The sequence below is a fragment of the Camelus ferus genome, chromosome 17 (assembly GCF_009834535.1).
Source record: "Camelus ferus isolate YT-003-E chromosome 17, BCGSAC_Cfer_1.0, whole genome shotgun sequence".
NCBI lineage: Eukaryota > Metazoa > Chordata > Mammalia > Artiodactyla > Camelidae > Camelus > Camelus ferus.
The window spans coordinates 29,358,672-29,366,554 of NC_045712.1; positions in this window are offsets into that span (position 1 = coordinate 29,358,672).

Here is a 7,883-nt window from a genome sequence, read left to right on the forward strand (position 1 = left end):
CCGGGGGCTGCCAGGAGCAGGGCAGCTGGGATCCCTGGTGGCTCCATGAGGACGTTGGTGTGGCAGGGTGGGGCACAGACGTTTGAACAGTGCCCTCCATGTGCCTATTACCCGACTGCATGATGGCACTGGGTCATCACAACCTAATCCCAGGAGGCGGTACTCTCATCACCCAATGTTATCATGAGGTAACTGAGGTTCAGGTCTGGATTAAACCCAGACTCGGCCACCTGCCAGCGCTGTGACTTTGGGCCACTGGCTTCAGTTCTCTGGCCCTTCATTTCTGTGTCTGCAAATGAAGTGAAGCCCGCCTCTCCACCCCATGGGGAAATTGAGAGAATCAAAGGAGACAGTCATGCTGATTATTATTTAAATAGCACGTAACATATGTTAGGTTCAATTCTAACAGGTTTATGCTCATTTGATCATCACAGCTACCCTAGGAGGGCAACTACATTTATCCCCATTTTACAGATGAGGAAACTGGGGCACAGAATGAAGTAATTTGTCCAAAGATCCAGGATGTGGACAGATAACTACAGCCACAGAAAGAAAAAAGTAAAAATAATAACAAAGGAGAAAGTACACTCAGTGGCCCTGTGTCACTGAGAGAGGGCGACTTCCCCACAGGGAGCTTGCCCTGTGGTTTAAGAAGCCACATAGATGAGCCTCTTTTCAAGAGACCAGAGATCTGGGGCAGAGTGGACCAGGGAGAAGAGGCCTAAAAGAGTGGGACTATTCTGGGTAAGAGGGTTTTTTGAAGTTGTGTCCTGTGTGTCCCAAGGAGGAGGGTGATCTGGGGAGCTGTGGGCACGGGAACACCTTCAAACCTCCATGCCAGCTTGAACCACCAACCCACACTATTACCTGTGGGCGAAATAAACTATGTTATTCATGCTGAGTGGCTGAGGGCCTCTTTGGTACAAAATCCTAGTCTGTCTGCTCATCAAGACACCCTGATGGGACACAGCAACAAACCCACCCGGCAAGACCCAAAAAACTTTATCAAGCTCCCAGGCTAGGGAGAGGGACAAATCATCATGATTACAAAATGTCCTAAGTGCTGTGAAAGGCATAAGGTGGGATGGTGAGGGAGAATGCTGGGCCCCCATTCAGACAGCAGTCAGGAGGGCCCCTTTGAAGAGATGACTGTGTTTCACATTTTAACCATGTATACCTTATTCTAAATGTCAGTGTGTAAAACAAAATCCCGAATGGACTGAACACTGTATACCTATCTTTTTCCCCTCTTTCATGCAATCTTGGAATTGTGTGTGTGTGTGTGTGTGTGTGAATAAAGATAGCTATTGAATTTTATTTTTAATATATTTGAGGGGGGAATTCGGTTTATTTATGTATTTATTTGATGGAGGTACTGGGGATTGAACCCAGGACCTCGTGCACACTAAGCGCACACTCTACCACTGAACTGTACCCTCCCCATTGGAATATATTTCAACTGAAAATGAACAAGCCCCCAAAATGTAAGGCTTCTTTACAACAACACGGTCATACAAAGGACAACATGAGCTGTGGAAATGCACCGAAGGTGAGTCGTAATTGGCACAGGCCCCATATTTTAATCCTACTTGATACTGGTTAAATTGACGCAGTGTTAAAACCATACCCTTGACGTTCAAATAAGCACCTCTATGTCCACTGCGCTGCCGCACCTGACAGCCTTATGCACGTTTAACGCCACAGCAGCAATTACAACAGTAATATTTGCTAGTTATTTGTTAAACCCTCAATGAGGACCAAAGCGCTGACAAATGTGTACAAGGTGTTTTGTTGTTTTATTGATGAAGAGATGATTTTTACACAAGCAGAGCAAAGTGCAAGTCGAGGCACGGAGGCCAGAGGAGCTTGCAGTCAACAAGAGAAAAGCGGGAGTATTTTATTCCCACCACGTGTAACTGTACGTACTGGGCCGTACTGCGCAGGGTCCCAGCAGGAAAGAGGACCCCCTCGCTAGGGTTTGTTGAAGAGTTTGATGAAGCGGTGATTTACCTGAGGTCTGGGGGAGAGCTAGTGGGAAGAACAGGGGACGGTTCTCAACAACAGTGGGGAGCGCTCCCCTCTAAACCTGAAGGGAGGAGGGGAGGAGTGGTTTCCTGGAACAGGCGAGAGCTGCAACTATGGTTCAGGGGTTCCTGAGAAGAGCAGCGTTTAGAGACAGCCAGCCCCTGTGAAAACTGTGGGTAGGCGGGGAAACACCCTCCCGCCCTCTGGTGTCCACGGGTGCCTCTCATTGGCTGTCTCCCCCTCCCACTGGCTGAAGCCAACTAGGAGCCAAGCAAAGGAAGCCCAGGTGGCTGGTGTCCACAGAGTTCAGCTTCGTTAGGGGACAGAGCAGGGTGGGAAACTGTAGCAAGCGGATCTGGGGGTGGGGTCGAGCAGAAATAACCACTGGTGGTGTAGGCGACGGAGATTTCTGCAGCCCTTTCTGAGCCAACTCTTTAACAGGAGTGAACTGGACTTGACAACTGACCCTGTCCCCAGCACTGTTGACCCAAAGCACTCACGGAGACTGCCACCATGGAAACCTGATGCTCTGGCTTGACCACCTCTGCCTACCGTCCATACCCCAACTCAAAGAGCTGGTCCAACTGTGACCAGGCAGTGCATCTGGTGGAGCCATGGTACAACTTGTAGACCCCTGGCCTCAGCCTCAGCCAGATGAGTTTAACAGGGCCTTTAAGCAGGGATGTTTGGATACCCTGGGTGGGATGAAGGCATCACTCCCATCTCTGGGCTCCTAGCAGTAGTTGGCTCCGCCAGGGAGGACTGAGCCCGAGGGAACACCACAGCCATGAGATCTCATTAACCCACAGCACTGCCTGGCCTCTGTCACCTGAGGGCCCGTGAGCCCAGCAACAAACAGCGCACACGCACTCAGGGTGTCCCTCCGCTGCACAAGTGGAGGGACACGCACCTCACAGCCACAGGCACACACCTACCACATCACACCCAGACACACACGCAAACACATGGACCGGCACAGGAGCACCCTCAGCGCAGTCACCACGCCCAGCCGGCCTCAGCCACCCCTGCCAATTCTTCCAACCTTCCGTCACTGGTTTTCCTGATTGTCCCAGGCTGACAGTGAGATGTCCCAGTGTGCCCCCGACCCTTTCTGGAATGGGGTCTTCATCAAGGTGCCTCTGCCCCAGGGGGGAAGTTCCTGAAACACAGATACTGAAAAAAAGGAAAGAGACCGGGCAGGAGGGAGGGAGACACAGATACAGACGTGACAGACAAGTGACAGTAGGATATAAATGTCAGCGGCAGACTCAGGTTCTGCTGGGCCTGATGTTTATTCACTGGGGGAGGGGCAGTTTTTCCAAAAAAGGGGGGACTAAAACTATGAGTACAAATTAGAGACAGCTTGGAAGGGGCCTGTGTCATTGAGAGTCCTGCAATTTGACAGCAAACTGTTTCCATCACATGCACGAAACAGACGTGTAGACCCACAAACACATGCAGGAACACAGACACAGGGGCCCCGGCTCCACACACAGCTCCAGGCGTCAGCTGCTATCAGGGGCTGGGACCCTCTGGCACCAGCCTTCAGAGACCCCTGCAGCCCTCACTTAGAAAGAAGGCTTCAGACCAGCTGCTTCCACACCAACAGAGCATCCTCCAGACCCACCCCAGCCTGTGCACTTGCTGTTTCAGACCAGTGGCCCTGCTCCTACCTCCTCACCTGCACCCCCAACTCCAAGCTCACCTGCCCAACAGGAGCTGGCTTCACACCAGATGGGCAAGACGAGGAGGCAATGGGAGGTGCCTCTGGAGAGAGTCTGGGGAACACACCCACACACACTCACACATGCACGCACGCACAACCGTCACACATTTGTCTGGAATGCAAGAGATCTTGCGGGGTTTTCTTTTCCAAACCAGGGAAGCATAAAGAAAATGAAAATGGCCTGTAATGCCGCTGCACGGATGGTCCCACTGGCATTTAAAAAATAAAGTTAATGTACGCATTATTTAGAAACGTACACACAGTTAGAAAACTCAAGCAGTTCCAAACAGATTATAAAATGAAAACCGAACCCTTTCTACCACAGTCCCTCTGCCCGGAGATGATCGCTCTTCACTTTTCCTTCCGGATCCTTTGGTACGCCAGCATTTTTACTGATAAGAAGAGAATCACACGCTGCCCACTGCTTTGTACCCTGCAAGCTCTGTACCTAAAATACATCTCTGCAGATCTTTTCAGATCAACACGGCCGAATCTCCACCTTCTTTTTAATGGTGTACCTTATTTCCATTGGAGGACTGCATTCTCTGGGGACGTGTGTTTACTTCCAGTTTCTTTGCTCTTACAATGCCCTAACAGCAGCTCCTTAGTGCCCCTGGACATACAGTATTTCCATGAGGCCAGTTATAAGTAGAAGCCCTGGGACAAAGGGTACTGTGAGTTTTTAAACAGACTCACAGACACAGAAAATTTATGGTTACCAAAGGGGAAAGGGTGGAGAGGGATAAATTAGGAGTTTGGGATTAACAGATACAAACTACTGTATATAAAACAGATAAACAAAAAGGACCTACTGCATAGCACAGAAAACTATATTCGATATCTTGTAATAAACTGTAATGAAAAAGAACCTGAAAATATATGTATATATGTATGTATATGTATATCTGAATTGCTTTGCTGTACACCCGAAACTAACATTGTAAATCAACTACACTTCAATTTAAAAAATGTTAAATAGGGGGTTGGGCAAGAGCTCAGTGGTAGAACGTATGCTTAGCATACATGAAGTCCTGGGTTCAATCTCCGGTCCCTCCATTAAAGAAAATTAAAAATTAAAGAATTAAAAGTAAAATAAAGATAAAATAAATTTAAAAATGTAAAAGGGCCTGTGTGTTTTTAATTCTGGCAGAGATTGCCAAAGTGCTCTTCAAAAAGGTGGCACCAATTTACAGCGTTATTCACAATGTAAGAGAGTCTATCTCCCTACACTCTTAATTTTGTCCGTCTGAGGAGTGAAAAGTCGTATCTCAGTGCTTTGTGACAGCTTTATTGAGATAGAATCCACATGCTCTATAATTCACCCATTTAAAGTGCACATTTTCATATTTTTAGTATATTTAGAGTTGTGTAACTCTCAGCAAGATCAATTTTAGAGCATTTTCATCACCCCCCCCCCTGAAAAAAACTCTGTAATCATTAACAGTCACTGTCCCGTTTCCTCCCTCCCTCCAGCCCCTGGCAACCATGAATCCACATTCTGCATCTATAGATTTTTCTGGATACTTCATAAAAATGAAATCATATAACATACGGATTCATTCATCACTGTGTCTGACTTATTTCACTCAGCATAATGTTTTCAGGGTTCACCCATGTCACAGAATCAATCAATTACTTCATTCCTTTTTATGGCAGACTAATATTCCATTATATGGCTAGACCACATTTCGCTTACCCATTCATCAGATGATGGGCATTTGGGTGGTTTCCACCTTTTGGCTGCTGTGAAAAATGCTGGTTTGCACATTTGTGTTCAAGTTCTTGTGTGCACGTGATTTAATTTCTCTTGGGTAGACATCTCGCTGTGGTTTTAATAGGTATTCCTTTGAATTTTGAGAGGCTAGGCCTCTTCACGAATTGCCTGTTCAAATCCATTGCTTATTTTACAGTTGGGGTGTTTGTATGTTTCCTAGTTGTGATCTTGTGAGTTATAGTAAGAGATACAACTGGTCTCCATCCTGTTGCCCCTGGCACAGAGCTCCAAAAACCCAGTGACTTTCTTGAGTGACAAGACCCTTAAAGGTGTCTTTCGTTATGTAAATGAGGTGACTCTAGGAAAGTAAGTGCAGTGGGACGGGTTGCCATGGGAGCCAACCTTGAGGTTAGAAGGTTGGACCTTTAAGTACCCTTCCCCCACCACCGCCTCCAGGAAGGGGAGAGGGGCTGGAGGTCGTGTTCAATCGCCAGTGGCCAATGATTTAATCAATCGTGTCTATGTATGTAGAGACCCAAGAGGATGGGGTTCAGGGAACTTCTGGGTTGGTGAACACGGGGAGCTTCAGGGAGAGTGGCGCCTGGAGAGGGCACAGAAGCTCCATTCCCCCCACACCTTGCCTGTGTGTCCCTTCCATCGGCTATTCCCGAACAACAGTCTTTTATAACAAACCAGTGATCCAGCAGGGAAACGTTTCCTAAGTTCTGTGAGCCACTCTGGCCAATGAATGGAATCCCAGGAGGCGTGTGTGGGAACTTCTGACTTCAGTCTGTTGGTCAGAAGCACAGGTGACACCTGGACTTGTGACCAGTACTGGAGTGGGGGGCGGAGGGCAGCCCCTAACCTGTGGGATCTGACACTATCTCCAGGCAGCTGTCAGAACCTAGATGAACTGTGGGCCACCAGCTGGTGTCACAGCACTGCTTGTGTGGGGGAAAGAACCCACACACTGCGACTGGTGGGCAGAATAACTGATGTCAGCATCGTACGATTAACTTGACTTTTTTCCTAACCAAGAAAATGTAGTCCCTGGTGTCCAGCACACATGTTCCGAATGTATTTTTCTAGTTTACCACTTGTCTTTTGACTTCAATTACCACATTTTGTGATATTCAGAAATCAAAAGTTTGCATGTTTTTAAAGTGACTAGCTTTTTCTCTTCAGGCTTATAACCAGCTTTGTAAGGTCTTTCCCACCATGACTATAAATGTATTCATAACTTCTCCAAGAACCGTCATGGTTTTTCCTCCCCCTCCCTCTTCTTCTGGAACATTTAAGACTTTGATCCATATGGGACTTATTCTGGCGCCAGGAGTGAGGATCCCATGGTCTTTCCAAGGATCAAGTAAGCATCTCAGCACAGCTAAGTGGAGAAGCATTCTCGTTGCCACAATCTGAAATGCCGCTTTACCGTGAATTACACATCCATGTGCACGCAGACCTGCTTCCAGCTCGCCAGCCCAGGGGTTCCCAAACCTGGTTACATAATAGAAACTCTGGAGGCATTTAACAAAATACAAATTTAAAATGTGTAAATGTAATGCCATTTGCAGCAACATGGATGGACCTAGAGATGATTGTACCAAGAGAAAAAAGTCAGAAAGTAAAACACCGTATGATACCACTCATATGTGGAATCTAAAAAAAGACACAATGAGCTTATTTACAAAACAGAAACAGACTCACAGACATAGAAAACAAACTTATGGTCACCAGGGGGTAAAGTGGGGAGGGGGATAAATTGGGAGTTCAGGATTTGCATAAACAGACTACTATATACAAAATAGATAAATGATGAGGTCCTACTGTATCCACAGGGAACTATATTCAAAACGGTGTAACAGCCTGACTCCACACTGGATCTGTTTCTTTTGCTTCGGCCCTTGTATTCTATCACTTTTGCTACAAGTTAATCACAAAAGGGACGTTGCCTATATGCTTAACTTAAACGTAACGGCCCTTCTCCAGGAGCCCTGCCTCTCAGGGAATGAATCTTAAGCTAAAATGCTTTTGTGGCATTTGTGATGAAGCACCATCTTCTCGGTCAGCTGGCTTTCCAAGTAAAGTCATTACTCCTTGCCCCAAGGACTCCCCCCTCAATTTTTTTTAATGCTGTTATGTTTATTACTTTTAAATTTGTTGTTGTTGTTAACGGAGGGACTGGGGATTGAACCAGGCCCTCATGCATGCTGAGCACGCACTCTGCCACCGAGCTGTACTCACTCCCCTGCCCTGCACCCCTTGATTTATGAGTCTGCTGTGCGGCGAGCAGTACGAACTCAGACTTGGTAACATTTGCCTCCACCACCAGCTCGTGACCTTTTGGAGCACAGGGTCCACGTCTGACCTGGGTGCGTGTGTGTGTCTAATCGTCGCTCAAGACCTGGGCGGCAGCTG